The sequence below is a fragment of the Canis lupus genome, chromosome 31 (genome assembly GCF_048164855.1).
Source record: "Canis lupus baileyi chromosome 31, mCanLup2.hap1, whole genome shotgun sequence".
NCBI classification, from domain to species: Eukaryota; Metazoa; Chordata; class Mammalia; order Carnivora; family Canidae; genus Canis; species Canis lupus.
In genome coordinates this window covers 34,529,323-34,546,453 of record NC_132868.1, presented here as the reverse complement: position 1 = coordinate 34,546,453, position 17,131 = coordinate 34,529,323, and the positions used below count along the sequence as shown (strand labels likewise).

General features: G+C 42.2%; 1 long non-coding RNA gene across 5 annotated transcripts in view; it reads right to left on the bottom strand.

Moving 5' to 3' along the window:
* Window positions 1–15,902, bottom strand: part of LOC140622271 (uncharacterized) — a 40,276-nt gene extending 24,374 nt beyond the window's left edge. Inside the window, exons 1-7 of one of the 5 annotated variants that reach the window (XR_012022037.1) lie at window positions 15,559–15,902; window positions 12,102–12,186; window positions 11,704–11,855; window positions 11,508–11,615; window positions 9,660–9,732; window positions 8,578–8,810; window positions 8,095–8,209 (exon numbers count right to left, since the gene is read on the bottom strand). This is a non-coding gene — a long non-coding RNA (uncharacterized lncRNA). Of the gene's footprint in view, window positions 1–4,370; window positions 4,473–8,094; window positions 8,213–8,577; window positions 8,811–9,659; window positions 9,733–11,507; window positions 11,616–11,703; window positions 12,015–12,101; window positions 12,187–15,558 lie in introns of those variants that run through there. The other 4 variants (XR_012022039.1, XR_012022040.1, XR_012022038.1 and 1 more) reach the window with 4 other exon arrangements.
* Window positions 15,903–17,131: the final 1,229 nt, after the last annotated feature.

The window sequence follows — 17,131 nt, the reverse complement described above, 5'->3', positions numbered from 1 at the left end:
GAGGAGAAGGATCCTGGGAAGAGGAGAGTGGGAGACGAGAGCCTGCACAGGTTTACTTTCCTGGCCTCTACTTGGGAGACACTAAATGGTTGTCCGTGAACCTCGTGGACTGTCACCGTTCCTGGGGCTCCTGGGCTCTTTCTAGGCATCATCCCAGGCAGATCAATCACCCCAGATTCCAGTACCTGCAGGCTGTTCCTGGGTGACTGCCAGTCATCCTTCTAGAATAGCTCTTACTCACCAGCTACAGACAACCTACTGCCCACCTCCACCTCCCGGGGAACTAAAATTCCCCAAGCCCAGCGCTGGACCCTGCCACTACCACCACTGCCCCCTTGTCCTTGGTGGACAACGACACCGCCACCCACTCAAGACAGGGACATGGGAATTCATCGCCAATGTGCCTTCTCCCTGCCTCCTACCTAATCGGTCACCTGGCCCTGGCACGGGGATCTACTCTGCAGTTCCCACTCCCATCCTTTCCACTCGAGTCTTAATATCCTCGTCTTGGTTTAAGCCCTGGTCTCTTCTACTCTGAGTAATGCTGCAAGCTCTAAATGCGCTTCCCTGCCTCACCACCCTCCACTCCTCACCCACGGCCTCCAGACTGGTGCCAACACAGGTGTGATGGTGCAACCAACTCCTAGAAGTCCAAACTCCTCCTTCTGGAGTCAGCCCTCACCTCCTGTAACATCATCCACCCCTCCTCCTGACCTGAACCCTGCATTCCAATCTTCTTAACTACTGACGTCCACCAAGGGGCCCCCTTCCTCCATGCCCCACGCTTTAATTAGTGCTCAGGCTACATCCCCTCTCCACAATGTCCTTTATCTCCTCCCTCCTTCATCTAGAAAACTCCTTATCATTCTCCGAGACCCAGATCATCCTCCCAGTTGACCATTCTTTTCTCTGTCCTGTGTTGGTACCTTGTATATAAACCAATCCGAGTGCCATTGTCCTCTCATGCCAACACTATGAGTCCCCTAACAGCTCCTTATTTTTGTGTTTAGTGACGAGCACGGTGCCTGGCCCTACTCAGGGCTCTGAATACCTTGAACAGGGAATAAATGAAGAAGGCAGGATATTAATGATCAAAATTTACTGACTGCTTAATGAGACAAGCACTTTGCGAAACCTTCGGAAGCTTTATCTCATCGAATTCAACAGTCCAACAGTCACAGGTTCTGTAATTACTCTGTTTGGCAGCTGATACATTTCAGGAAGTTAAGAAATACATGCAAGATCAATACATGCAAATTAAGGGCTCAATTCTTTGTTTAGTTTGCCTCCCAGAACGGAATCTCTTCACTCAGACCTATGCTGCTTCTCCAAGAACCCGGATAGAAGGAAATACTATTCTGACACCCAAAACAATTTTTTTAAGAAGAAGGTCATGGCTTCTGTTAAGCTAACCACTTGAGAGCTTGACCCTGATTCTAGAAAAAAGGCAAGAGTGACTTTTAAGCCTGGCTTGTGAACATTTAGTGAGGGGATCTCACTAATACCCTTGGGCATTGCCAGGAAGCAGCATGGTTTCTCTAGAAATAAGCAATTCCCAACCAGCTTCCTTCTGTTCTGGGAGGCAGGATTCCTTGAACCTAAATCTAGGGAAGTAGAGTGACTCACCCCCATCCTCCCCAACCCTGCCCCATGGCACAGCAGCCATGCCACTTTGGATGTTGAAGCCAACTTTAGGGGTGTGTACTGTCTAAACTAGACGAAACTAGAGTTTCTCCAAGGACTGGTTTATAGGATTATCTGCATGCTTGATAAAAATTCGTTTCTTGGGGCGCCTGGCTGGCTCAGTTGGAGGAGCATGCGACTGTTGATCTCAGGGTCATGAGTTCAAGCCCCATGTTGGGTGCAGACATCGCTTAAATAAATCAAACTTAAAAAAACTAATATCTTATTTCGGTGCTTAGAGATTCTGAGTCAGTAAGTCCAGGTGCCCGGGAATCTTCTCCCAGAGGAACTGACAAAGGTAGGCGAGAACTACACTTCAGAAACGTGTCTCGAAACCAATCACGAGAACACCACCCCTTGCTGGGACCCTCAGTTTAAGCCAATCAGAATCTGGTTTTATCCTGGTAATGGTTCCTGGTCTAGGCATAAGTGCTAGGGTGACTCACTTCCTTTTTTTTTTTTTTTTAAGATTTTATTTATTTATTCATGATAGTCACACAGAGAGAGAGAGAGGCAGAGACATAGGCAGAGGGAGAAGCAGGCTCCATGCAGGGAGCCCGATGTGGGATTCGATCCCGGGTCTCCAGGATCGCGCTCTGGGCCAAAGGCAGACACCAAACCGCTGCACCACCCAGGGATCCCGGGTGACTCACTTCCATGTTTGCTCCAGATTTCCTTGGTTTTGGTGCTGCAAGCCCACATCCCAGGACACTCCTCACTCCCAAGCAACTCGGGATTATTGGTCACTTCAGAGGTGATCTAGGAGGTTGTCCAACTGGAAAAATACTCTTCTATTCACACTTTCTTCCCTTCTCACCCTCCTCTGGGCACAAACAAGGCAGCATGTTGTCCCCCACTGCTGTTGGCAGCCATCATACAACCGCAAGGGAAGCTGGCCCGAGGACAACACACGGGAGAAGCTAGAACAAACTACAAACAGCAGAACAGAGTTGCAGGCCTGGTGGTACGTGCCCGGGGCCCTCCCTACCTCTGTGCGCTAATAAAGGTCCTTATTGTTTATTCCAGGTTGATTTAGGGTTCCACCCTTGCGTGCAAAAACATTCTAACCAGTGCAGTTTGGCAAATCGAGGTGTTCGGAAGCACCATGACAAAGTCGCTTTCAGACAAAATGAAGGTGTGGGCTGAGAAACAGGATAGCAGGGCAAATCCGTCACTTTCCAATGTGCCTAAGTTCTTCCGGGTTCTGTTTTACCGGAAGTGATGGGGGAAAACGTATGAAAACCTGAAGGAATATGTCAAATATTCTATGAAAGCTGGCATAAGGACCTAAAGGTAACAAGATGAAATTTAATGCCAATAAATGTAAAGCCCTACATTTAGGCCCAAAACAGTCATTACTTTCACAAGTGCAAGATGGCGGAAACATGGCTTAAGAGCCGCACGTGTGAAAGATTTAGGGATTTTGGTTGACTGTAAACTCAATACAAGCCAACGGTGTGATGTGGTTGCCAAAAATGCTAATGCTATTGTAGGCTGCCTTACTAGAAGTGTAACAAAGATCTCCCTCAGGCCACACCAGCCATAATAACCTTTTACAAAACAGGATTTTTCTACTTTTATAACCACCTGTGTTCTCCTGTTTAGCCCATGGAAATTCTAGACGACCTCCCCCACCATCTCTTTCTGAGAATCTTTTGGAATCTTATTGTGAGCCTGTCCCTCTACTTTCTTTTAGAAACTATTTCCACCATGGATGAAGCTAGCTGGCTGGCTGCTATTTCACATTTTCATACTCAAGCTACTAAATAAACACTAAAGAAAATAAATGATAGCACTACAAAGTCACCACCGTTACCTCCAGCTAGACCCCTCCATACTATTCAACAGCCTTTCATTATCCCAAGACAGGGCTCTGTCCTCTTGCTCATTACCTTTCCCTCCTTTTCTCGAGACCCACACCTCCCTTCTCTCTGTGGACCTAACCTCTTTCTTCATGAAAATATAATCTGAATTAACATAGAGCCCTTGTCTTCATCTCTCTCAGGAACCCAGCTACCTAATTTTCTGGACATCCCCATGGGGTTTCCATCCCAAACTGAGAGATATTGAGACCTGTGGAAGCCAACAAGCATCTCCAACTGGGCATCCTTGGAGGACCTCCATGTTTTTCATGAATCCCTTTGGTTCCAATACCTCTGTCATTGCAGAATAAACAACCAAAGTGCCAGGGTCCTCTGGGTTACAGGCACAGCTGTGTTCCAACCAAACTGTTACCTGGTGCCAGCTAGTGCCTCCCTATCTCAAGAAAAACCAATCCTTCAGCTTTCGCTGGTGGAATCCCTTCAGAGAGGCTGGACGTTAATGTATCTTCTCTTTTTTACCATCCCACCTTCATTGCCACTGATCCCACACTCACCTTGGGCAACCAAAACCTTCTTCATCATTTCACCAAATGATAGAGCTTTCCCAGAAACTGGCTTATATAACTGATCATGCCATAGGGTCTATTTCCCTATTTCTGCATCATGCCTAGGCATGCCTCGCCCCTAGCCGCAAACACAACTTAGGCCCAAGGTGAATCTCTTCCACCTGGAAAACTAGGAGCTAATGAATAAGAAGTCAAATTCCTGGCCAAGCACATCTGAGCCTCTCCTCCCTGCTCTTCCAACTCCTCAGGAGGCATCTCTCCCTATCTTCACCACTGTTCTGTGCCCGACACCTCCTACCTGTTCAGAGCCCATTTCTCTCCAGAACCTTCATCCTCTTGGGGGATAGGGAGGGATTTTTCTCTTTGTGCATATATGCATACTCGAATCTTGCCAATGCCCCTAAGAAATAATAGAACAAGATTTTGTTTTTAAATTTCTTGACCCAGTGGCATAAACTAATAAAAATGTGCCCTGGAGTAGAATCTAATGTAAATCCTCCTCCATAAATAAGCTCATATCTCTCTTTTTCCTTTGAGTATTAAAAGTAGAATTGGCTATGCAACAGCAATCTTTTTTTTTTATTTTTTAAGTGTTTGATGTGAGGAGTATAGTAAAGTGAACAGAGATAGAAGCCAACCGCATATTTTCCATCTTCTCCTCATCCTTCTACAGTATTGGAGTGGGATTACAAAAGACAAGAATATAGGGTCTTCCAGCCTAAGTGCTCTCGGACTGCAGCACGGGGTGGGCTTTCAGCTGGCCAAGATTGGCCAGCCCTTTCTGTCTGTTCCAGGGGGGCTCAGCATGGACAGAACCTTGTCCTCTTTCATTCCAGCTCCTGGGCCTCCCCAGAAGGGCCACACTCATCCCAGCAGGCCCCCAATTCACAGCTGCTCTACTGTCAGTTGGTTTTGCCAATGTTGCCACGGTGTGGCCCTCATCAGCTTCCCAATGCCCTCACCTCTTCTCTCCTCAGCCAATTTCACATTCCACCCCCTGCCCTGTTCCATGGGAATCTCCATCACTGAGGTTCCCCAATGACCACATTATTGCAAATTCAATTAACATTCTCCAAGCCCTTTCTTACTTGAATTCTCTACAATATCTGTTGCTGGGTTTTATTGGTCGTCTCTTGAACGTTTTCTTCCTTACTTCCCATGAAATCACTGGGTTTAGTCACTCTTTCTGCCCCCAGGCCATTTAGTCTCAGTGTCCCTAGTCGTCATCTCTTATTTCCTCAAGTATTAGTGTTCCCCAAGACTCTGGTCTTTTCCCTTTCCTCTTCTATCTTTGTCCCACTTTTGAGTGATTCAACCCCCCTCCATGATCTCAATTAGCCCCTACAGATTGCCAACTTCCAAAGCCATACCTTTAGTGCCCATCTCTCTTCTCAGGTCCTAACCCAGCCCCCTACCCCAAATAAACATTGGATATCCAGTAAGAGACTTCAACCCCAACATGATAAAAATTGAACTCCAAATAACACTCACCCACCCCAACTCTAGGCCTTCTTCCCCTGTGATCTTTATCTCAGTTAATGCTACTATGTTCACATACCTGAGGGCATCTGAACTTCTCCCTTTCCCTTACTGACCCCCATTTCTTCTATGGGTTAAAACCCTATGCCTTCTCTAAAGGCCCAGTGTCTACTGATCTAGTTCAGGTTTTTATTATTGTCTGGGTGGTGGCAACACCCCCCCAAAGGGTCTCCTTCACCTCAGTCTAGTGTCCCACTCCCTTCCTACTGCCTGTCTATTCTCCTATTTCCAGATAACTGTTTTTTCTAGTGATATGATAATCTCATCTCCTTGCTTAAGATTCTTCAGTAGTGCCTTCTCACAGACTTCAAGACAAATGCCAAATTCCTTACCATGAACTATAAGGCCATTATTATCTGCTCCTGCTTTGCTTTCTAGGCTCTTTACCAGTACCCTCCAACTCAGTCCTCAGGCTATAACTACAGGAGTTATAGCCTCAGTCCCATGAGAATATTCTGCAGCAGGAAAGAATATATATATATATATCAAGAAAAAGCAGAGAACAAAGCCTTCCTTCCCTTAAAAACCATCAGTTTAATTCCAAACATCATTGTTCATTGTGTGGTCCCTGAAGGCAGTGGAGGAATTTTTGTTCATATTTTTATCTCGAATGTTTAGCATGGTGCCTGGCCTATTGCAATGTTTCATAAATGCCATGGAAGCCAAAACCAAACAAAGGGGGATAGAAATGAGAGAAAATAAAAGGAAATGGTGCAAGAGAAAGAAAGAAAAAAGAAAAAGAAACTGAGAGAGAATAAAAAAAGAAAGAAAGAAAGGAAAGGAAGAGGGGAGGGAGAACGACAGTGGGAGCAGAGGAAAGGAAGGAAGAAAGGCAGGAAGGAAGGAAGGAGGGAAGGGCTGTCTTTAATTGCACTATTTTATACTGTTTCAAACCACATTCTGCTCTTGGCCTGTCTCTGTCTGTCTTACAAAAACATGCGGCACCCAAAACTTACCACATAATTTTTTAATTAAAAAAAAAACTAATAAAAGAATTTTTGTTTGAGAAATAGAATATTTGTCCTAAAGCATCAAAGAATCTTGTTGGAAAGCAAGCATCTAAGCATCTGCAGACAGCTGAGGATTTTTTGAAGAAAAGGAGAAATGTTAGGAATTGAACAGAATTATTAACTTTGTGTCTCATTAATGTTTAATCCTAGGTATATCTTAAGAAAACAGAAGAGAGAATATTAAAGTTCCCTGTCCTTTAATTGAATATTCTAAGTATCCTAGACTCTCGACTTAGATAAAATAAGGAGCCTGGAGTAATAAATGTCCCAAGATTAAATAACATTAAATCCCTTTCTTCCTGTTTTCTAATCTATGCTGACACCGTGCTCTAACCCTTTCCCTTTGTCTTAAGTGCTATCCCTCTCTCCCAGCAAATATGTGAGACCTAGGATATCTCGGATAATGTCCCCATGAGGTGAGGCTGGTCATGGGGGAGGGTATTTGTGCTAAGGTAGCTAAGAAAAGTCCCCCCACTGCTAAAAACACTGTTTTTAGCCACATTTGCAGCTCATACAAAGATCAGAGGGACTACCCAGGACAAATTCACAAATCCAAGGTGAAAAGCCTTGGAATCAAGATAAAGTGTACTCTCTCTTCCAATAGCAGTCATATAATTTGGGAGCTCATGAACTGATGTTAAGAGGAAAAATATTACATTTTTAACCTTTAAAGCCTTGGCCAGAAATGCATACTTTTGAGGGATTTGATTTGCTGCATTGCCTATCTCTAGTCAATGAGGAAGAAATAGAGCGATGAAATGTCATGAATGGCTGCATGTACTGGTGTGGTGGAAGGAGGCTTCCGGATGCATGTAAGAGAGCCAGTGACTGGAGTCAGGAGAGGAAGGGTCGGCAGGAGCCAGGGTATCTTCCCTGGATGGACACGATTTTGGACTTGACTCTGTACAGGCAACTCGAAAGCATTCATTGGGGATCCCTGGGTGGTCCGGTGGTTTAGCGCCTGCCTTCATGCCCAGGGTGTGATCCTGGAGTCCCGGGATCAAGTCCCACACAGGGCTCCCTGCATGGAGCCTGCTTCTCTGGCTGTGTCTCTGCCTCTGTGTGTGTGTGTGTCTCATGAATAAATAAAATCTTAAAAAAAAAAAAAAAGAAACCATTCATTGAAAGGGTTAAGCTCAATAGTGAAACAGATCTGGTTTTAGGAAGGGGACATGGGCAGCAGATAGAATAAAGACCAGGAGAACAGTTGGGATGTTTTGGCAAAAATCCAGAGTAGATATTCTAGAGTCCAAATTCAGGCAGCAGGAAGGAACAGTTTGGTGGTGAAAAGATCAATGAGAGAAAGGGAAAAACTAGATAAGAGGAATGGTAATGGTAGTAGGAGATCTTTCTTCCCTAACTCCAACCAGGTGGTCTAATTTCACTTAGCTTCCCCAAAACCTAACAAGCTTACAGGGTAGGACTTCTTTTACGGGCTCTACAGATCCAGCCATTTAAAGCAGAGCTTCTTACCAGTGTCATCTGTCAGCATCACCTACGGAGCTTTCTAGCATTTAACGCTTCCCGGGTACTGCGCCACGCTCTTCTCGTTGCCAATTCTGTTGGGTGCTCTTGGTCAACAAAATTGCTGCTTTGAGATGAAACCACACTGTCAAGCACACGCTCCAGACATTAGAAAGATAAATTTTCCTTAACTCTTCAAAGGCCTTGCTAAACCACGCATTTTTAAAATGTCCAACATAAAAATGAGCAGCATATTTTCCTGTTCAAATATTTGAAATGTACTCCTTGTTTTATGGCTATTTATAGTGTTCCACTGACTGCTTATGACATGTTTTCTTGGGGATATAATTAAAAGGAGAATTCGCAAAGAATAATGAAAAACATAAACTTGTCAGATGAATAAAACGATTTCAGATAAAATAGCGTACTGGTTCTGTCACCCTCCCATCTGATGTCCATCAGAATTACAGCTGGTAGATGCTGAACACTCACCTTCTGGAGTCTGTTCTCAAATTCTTAGTAAAATTAGAGAAGGAGCTGGAAACTGAATTGCATTTAGCTTCCTCAGGTACTTATGTGAGTAGCCCATAAGCCATGCTTTGGGAAACCTTCTTTTGCACTTGGTTACTAGCGCCTCCAGCCAAATGTTTCTGACCTCTGTGTCATCGACATCGATTTTTCATTCCCTCCTCCCTGAATCCATTTGGAAATCATGCTCATCAAAACTGCAAAGGAAAATCTTTTGATGTTTTATTTATTTTGGGGAGAAAATTGTGACCTCAAATACCATGGGTAGGGCTACAGAAAATTAATTATGACCTCAAATACCGTGAGTAGGGCTGCAGACTATTAGACGCCAGGAGGCCCCTCTCTCAGGCTGCTATGTAGCTAACTTCCCTGACTGTGGGCTGGCTCTGGCCCCGGCATGGAGGGATTTGCACGAAGAGCCCTCCATGCTCACGGAGGTTACAAGAATATGACATTTATCATCAGATTTAAGTTCAGGTTCTAACAGATAACAAGGTTAAGATTAATGCAAAGAGTGGCTCTCAAGTCTGGAGCAGAAAGCTACGTCAGGAACCAGAAGTAACAGTCAGAAGATACAGACAAGAGGGAAACCAGGTAGGCACATGAGAGCTAGACTGGTGTTAAGTGGACACTAGGGTCACCTGCAGAATTTAACAGCAACAACAGCAACAACAACAAAATAATAATACTAGTGCCCAGGTGCCAGGTGCACTACATCAGTAACCCTGGAAGTGGACCCAAGGATAGGTAGTCTCAAAGTGCTCCAGGTGATTCTACGTGAAGCCAACGTTGAGATCCACTCCTCTAAATACCTCCTTTCTCTGAATAGCCTGTTGCCCTGACTGATGACATTCATTGGCCCAACTGCAAATGAAAAGGCTCAAATTCCAGTACCTTTGGTCAGGACTTACTGGTCTTTCAAGACACAGCTCCAATATCATGCTTGTAATGATGTCTTTCCTGATCCCCACTCCAATCTCTTTCTTCCCGTGTGCTGATATGTAGATATGGTGTCATCACGGCACCTGTTAACTCTATGCACTTACCTGTCTCCTTCACTGGGATCCCCAAGGGCATGACTCATATGGTTTCATATCCTGGTCCCACTTGGCATATTGTCTGGAAGGTAACAGACCCTCAATAAAAGTTTATTGAATTCTTAAGAACCCAGTAAATACTTATTTATTCTTAAATACATATTTAACCACTATGTAGCTTATTTTCTTTTTTTTTTAAAGATTTATTGATTTATTTATTTATGATAGACATAGAGAGAGGGAGAGGCAGAGACACAGGAGGAGGGAAAAGCAGGTTCTACGCTGGGAGCCCGACGTGGGACTCGATCCCGGGACTCCAGGATCGCGCCCTGGGCCAAAGGCAGGCGCCAAACCGCTGATTCACCCAGGGATCTCTATGTAGCTCATTCTCAACATTTATTAAAGTAAAAAATCAGGGCACCTGGATGGCTCAGTCGGTTAAGTGTCTGCCTTCGGTTCAGGTCATGATCTCAGGGTCCTGGGAGGGAGCCCCCCAACTCAGTCTCCCTACTCAGTGGAGAGTCTGCTTCTCCTTCTCCTTTTCCCTCTGCTGCTTCCTCTGCTTGTGTTCTCTTTCTGTCAAATAAATAAATAAAATCCAAAAAGCAAAAAAAAAAAAAAAAAAAAGATTGAACTGTGTTGTCTCTAAATCTTAATCCCTTTGAGATCTGAAACTCAGTGATTTTTTTTCTCTTTATATCACATAAAATATATACATATGATTCCAGAAATAATGCATTAGGCTTGGACTCCTTTGCATTTCCCAAACTTTCATATGTACTCTATCTGCCTAGCATCTTGTTAAAATGCAAATTATAATTGGACAGGTCTGTGGTGAGGCCTGAGGTTCTGTACTTTGACTAAGCTCTCAAGTTGTTGTATCTGGTCAGCGATGACACTTTGGGTAGCATAATTTTAGGGGATGGAGGCAGATCCTAGCCTTCCCTGAGTTCCCATCATACATTATAAGGCAGAGAAGGTAATCCTTAGCACCAGACTGCCTGGGTCAGATCCTGGCCCTGACACTCCCATTAAGACCATGAGTCATCCTAACATATTTGTGCCTCAACTTCTTCATCAGTAGCAGAGGGATAACAATAGAGTTTTTTGGTGAAATTAATGAGTTAATTCATGTGCAATCCTTACAATGGTGCCTCACATGTAATAAGCCAATACATATTAACACTATATATATATATATATATATATATATACACACACATATATATATACTTCTTTTCAGTTAATTAGTTTCAGAAGGGATCAGTTCTATTTGTCAAGAGCACTGATTTTTCTTTTTTTTTTAATCTTGAAAACAGTGAAGAGAAGATATTTTTTCTTCCTTTGACTGAAAAACAAATACTAGATCCATAGGCAAAGAAAAGATCAGAAGAGAGAAAAAAATTCAGCTTGCCACTCTTCAGTCCCATCATTTTCTGCTTTTTCGTCACTGCCCCATTGCAACATTGAAAATACAGAATGTTACCGTGTCAGAAAAAGTGACTTGCAAGGATTAAAACCCACTTCTGGCCAGAAGATACAAATGGACACTCGGTACAGCTTAACTCTCAGCACAAAATCACACTATTCTTTGAATAATAAGGTTCAAAGCTTATTTCCTGACACTAAGATAGCAGTTCTTCAGCAAGACAATTGGGTTTTCAAAGAGGAGTGTGAAAGTTTTGGGGAGTCGTCAGAATGCAAGAAGGAATCGCCCCAACCTGAAACACTCTCAGAGCAAGCATAGGGCTCAGTTCCAAAGAAGAAGGAAGAGAAGCATCAGAGAGTAGAAGAAAACAACAAAAACAAACAAACAGGCAAACAGAAAATCTGACATTATTAGGAGCCTTGTGTTACCTTAAATAGGAGAAGGAGAGGGGCGCCTGGCTGCATCAGTCTGTAGAGCGTGCAACTCTTGATCTCAGGGTCGTGAGTTCGAGCCCCGTGATGGGTGTAGAGAATTACCTAAACAAATAAATATTTATAAAAAGAAAGGGAAAGGGGGATAAGGAAAAAAAAAGAGGTTCAAAAACAATCATTATTGAGTCCTTACTATGTGCCAATGGCTTCAAATATATTCAAGTTGTAAACGTCCCGTAACACTCTCTGCGGAAGGCATGGTGAAGCTCACTTTACAGTTGAGGAAGCTGAGAGGAGGGTCGTCCTTGTCAGACTCTGATTTGGCAGAGCTGGGATCCGAATCTCCTGTCAGTGTACATTCTGTTACTAGTTAGTCCCGTCTCCTGAAACAGACTTCGAAAGAGCCTCCAGATCTGAGCTTTCTCAAGTTAAAATCAAGCTTAAGGTCACATAATAACTAACAAGCCAGGGCAAAGCGAAGCAGGAATGAACATATAAAACAGCTGAAATTGTGCCAAAGACACATTCCCCCTCTTAGTTTTATGGAGAGGGTAAGTCCTGGGACGTGACCAAGGTAGTCGACCTCCTTACCTGCCAGCCTTGTAGGCTTGATGCCAGCCAGGTGTGCAACGTCCCTTCTTTTGTTTTAAGGCATGTTTGGAGAAGAATGTCTGCCCTGCAGAGCAAGTCAAGGTGAAAACTCAACCAATAGCTTGAATTCCGCCCCTGGCTTCGTCCTGTACTAGAACAGAGGTTGCTGGAGTTGCCAACACTGCTCTCATGAGTGTAAATCCCATCGGGCCACTGAGCTCCTGTTAGGTGAAGGAGGTTTACCCAGTGGGAAAGATGAATCCAGGGCCTTGAAAGACGGTTGATGTAACACTCAGAGTTTAGTAAATCTAAAGTTGGATCTATTTACTTACTCATGTCTGAGCAGAACAGAATAGTCTGAGCAGAACCCCTGGACTGTGGGTTTAATCTCTGTCTCTTTAGGCCATGAGACCCTTTGCATATCCCGACTTATGTAATTCACTGATTACATTTCCTACTTTTAATGTTGAACCTAACACGTTCCTCTTGGTTTGGCTACAAGAAAGAAAAAGAACTTTACCCCTAGTTAAAATTTTCAGAAAATCTAGTTTTCACACTTGGAAAAGTCCAATTATTTCTTATTCAGTTAGAAGTCCCTGTGTTAGAAGAAAGAAAATCACTGATAATGATACTCTTAAGAGAACCAAGTCACTCAATAGTGTTTCATCACTTGGGGTTTTCCTAAACAGAAAACTATTGAAACCTTTTTATTTTAACTGTATGCTTTTCACAGAATATATGAATAGAATAAAAGGAAAAAACATAGTCCTATTCGTTAATTAGTATGTTAGGAATTTACAAAATGCTGTGAAGAAGTACTTAAAATGGAAAATGACTGCGAATTCCAAGGTATTTTTTTTAACATGGCCTAAGAATAAGGTATTTTTGATAAACAGATTATTGTCTATACTGTATATGAATTAAATACTTCTGAAGAATTAGAATTTTCTGAACACTGAGGTGACTTAGAAAATATGATTTAATCTTTCTTTGGTGATCCGAAGATATTTTAAAACTTTTTAAAAAAGATTTTTTATTTATTTCTCTAAGAGAGAGAGAGAGAAAGCAGGAGCAGAGGGGAGGAACAGAGAGTGAGGGAGAAGCAGATTTTCTGCTAAGCGGGGATCCTGACCCAGAGCTCTATCCAGGACCCTGAGATCATGACCCAAGCTGAGGGCAGACGCTTAACTGACAGCCATCCGGGAGCCCCAGTATTCTAAAATTTTATGCATTTTCAAGGTCACCAAAATAAACACCAATTAACACAATTTAACTTGTTACTTCCAAAACACAAGCGTCATTATTAAGAGAAATGCAAAGTTAATAGAGTGACCAATAAACCGTATTTCACTGTAACCCATAATGTTTTGGAAGATATGTCCACTGTGTGTGTTTTTATTAAAGTATATTATTGAGAAATAACTATTTTAATGGTTGCGAACCTCCACACTCTACAGCTAATTAAAATGCAATTGCGTAGGATTTTTTTTGTCGCCTGCATACGGTCATTACAAAAGTGGCCAAATCTGGCACAACAAACATTGCCTCACTGAAATCCCATGTGACATGAAGAGCCAAACAAGAGCAGTGTCTCAAGTATACAAAAGCAAATCTGAGAATTTAATATTTTCTCATACATGGATTCTCAATCTAAGTAGAGGAAACTTCCCATTCAACATAAAATTGGTAAAGAATCATCCAACTGTTCTATATAAGCTGGAAACAAAAAACAAACTTAAAACTGTTTGAAGTCATCATGAGTCTTGAGAGAAATGTGTTTCTGCAGTATCACAAAAGAAAGCTCAACTTTCTCATTTGGGGGTTTGGAGGATTTATTTGGGAACTAATATAGCTATACTGACTAGAAAGTGCAGTTATGTTTTAAGTGGAGCACATTAATGCAATCAGTAGCATTCATCAGGTGCATTAAACATCCACCAGAAAAAAAAAAAAAAAAAACATCCACCAGGCTTTAAAACAGAAATATTGACTAGAACATGTGCATTCATCACGTTCATTATAAAAACAGACATATTCTTAACATTTCTGTCATAGAGAATTCTAAAATGTTAAATTCCTTAATACTAAAAAAATAATCAGATGGAAAACTGACTGGAGGGTGAAGAATAATAAGGACAGAATGGATCAAAATGGATCAAGGGGAAAAACTCACAAAACCCCCACAGCTTTTGGGGCACCTGGCTGGCTCAGTCAGTATTGCATGTGACTCTTGATCTCAGGGTTCTGAGTTCCAGCCCCACATTGGGCATAGAGATTATTAGAAAGCAAAACAAAACACAAAAAACACAGCTTTTTTAGTATAGAACAATGATGACAAAAATCAGAATTGCCACAGAATCATGGAAGGAGGGACGCCTGGGTGGCTCAGCGTTTTAGCGTCTGCCTTCAGCCCAGGGCGTGATCCTGGAGACCCGGGATCGAGTCCTGCATCGGGCTCCCTGCATGGAGCCTGCTTCTCCCCCTGCCTGTGTCTCTGCCTCTCTCTCTCTCTGTGTCTCTCATGAATAAATAAGTAAATAAAATCTTAAAAAAAAAAGAATCATGGAAGGACTTCATGAAACTGGATCTGGGAAGAAGTTCTGTAACTGTGCTTTTAGCAAGTCTTCATAATTTATTTGTGTACTAGTTATTGATCAATTATCCCTTTTGTCATATAAGCTACGTATTTCTACCTGGGTTTCCCGAAGCCCACCTTCAAAATATACCTTTGTTAAAATACGTTTATAACCTCAAAAAATCCTTGAAGAATATAATAATGTGTGTATAATCCACCTGAAGAGATGTATTGGTTAATCAAAAGTTAAAACATACAAATGTTACCATTTTTCTTTTTTTTTGCTCTTCACTTTATTTTTGCATAGCTAATTCATTCACATAGTATGAAATTCAGAAGCTAATAATATTTTACAAACTTTTATCTATTATTGAGAGACATGACTATGCCCCAAGCAAGTCCTAAAAATAGCAAGCATCCTTATAATATCATGTCTTATCTCTTCCATATCTTGTTATAATATTTCAGTCTCTAGTTTTTACTCTGTGTGTATAACTTTGATATTCGGAGGCATAATTTCAACCAATATGCAGAATGTCATTATGACATGCTTTACAAACTCTGTAGCACTTAAATTTATATTTATAGACTTTTACCATCTCTATTCTAACGTGTCATCCCTTTTAGGCACCAAATGACTACTAAAGCAGGTTGCTTTTCCCTCTCATTTGGAGACCATGGGTAAGGGGTGTAACACGAATAGGTAGGTGGTGGTTTATAGGAGAAGGTGTGATAATATTGAGGAACATGCCCAGTTTTAAAATTCTTACGCTAAAAAAAAATGTATGCCTTTAAAATTTTATAACCAGAAACAGTACCCTGAAGAAACAAATTAAAGACAAATTTAGAAAGCACCTAATTGAGCATGTCGTCTAAGCCCACCTGGTTATAGATGAGGAGATTTAGGCCCGGAGAAATGAAGCAGCTTGCTCAGTTTCACAGAACTTATGAATCCAAGATCTGAGACTGGAACCTAGTTTCTGGACTCCCAATCCTGATCTCATTTTGCCGTCCAAATCACTTCCTTTCATGCACTTTGCCTTGGAATGACCTACAAAGATGGTCTATTTTCAAGTTATGAATAGACAGAGGTTCCCTTGTATCTTTGTGAGAAGAGATGAATTGGTTAATGAAGGAATTAGATAAATTCGTGGATGATATAATAACTTCCCAAAGAAATTAGAGATGTTTGCAGGCTATCATCAAATTTGCCACCCAGTTACCGGCCCTCTCTACTCTGTTAAATTGGAGCTCTCTTGGGGATGGCCATACCTTACAGTCCACTCAGGGGCGGCTGGCCCTCAAAGCTGACCATCTCCACTCCCTGCTCTCTGTACACTGTCTTGTCTGGGCCATCTTTTTTGACTCTTTTCTTGACTTCTCTCCCTCTCTGCTTCCATGTTTATAGCTTTTCACTTAGGCCATCTGCTACTCAAACTTTCTTTCATTAGGATTCATGCATGTTTACTATATTTTTCCCTATAGATGTTGTTCAAATTTCCCCTTCCTGCCCTTTTGTTGACCTTCATCCCGGCTTATACTTCCAACTGCCCATGGATAGCCTCCGTCTGAATGTCCTGCAAGTACCTCAAATCCAACTTGTTTAAAGTGATTTTTTTTTCTCCCTTATAAAAGGTCTCCTAACTTCCTTGCTTCTTTTGTCCTTCCAATAAATCAGGTTCAAAACCTTGGAGTCTTCTTTTATTCTTTTTTTATTAATTAATTTATGTTTTTATTTTTATTATTTTTTATTTTGAGAGAGACTGCAAGGGCCATTGCAGGGGAGGGGCAGAGGAAGAGAGAGGGAATCTTAAGCAGGACCCATGCTCTGTGCGGAGCCTAACATGGGATTCAATTCCATGACCTTGAAGCCATGACCTGAGCCAAAATCAAGAGTCGGATGCTTAACCAACTGAGCCACCCAGGCACCCCTCTTTGATTCTTTATCTACATTTCCAAAACATATTTCAAACCTAACCTTTATAGACCTTCTCCATAAGTTATCTTTATCTCATTGTCCTCTTTTTTCTCCCAGCCCAGTTGTCTAATACTTTTCTCCCAGCCCATTTAATACTTTGAATATTATATGAAACTCTGAAATTGTTGTCTTCCACTTTTTACCCCCACCCTTGGTTAATAGACCCATTCACATTACCTCCAGGTGCACCTTTGTGTACAATACTTTCAATCGCTTGATATTCTCTTACTCAAACCCTTCAAATTCCCTCACTCTACATCCAAAGCATTTAATCTGGCATCGAAGGCCATGCACATCCCAGTGGTTTCATCTTCCATGTAACCTTTGAGCCTTTTTTTTAAAAAGATTTATTTATCTATTTATGATAGAGAGAGAGAGAGAGAGAGAGAGAGAGAGACGCAGAGACACAGGAGGAGGGAAAAGCAGGCTCCACACTGGGTGCCCGACACGGGACTTGATCCCGGGACTCCAGGATCA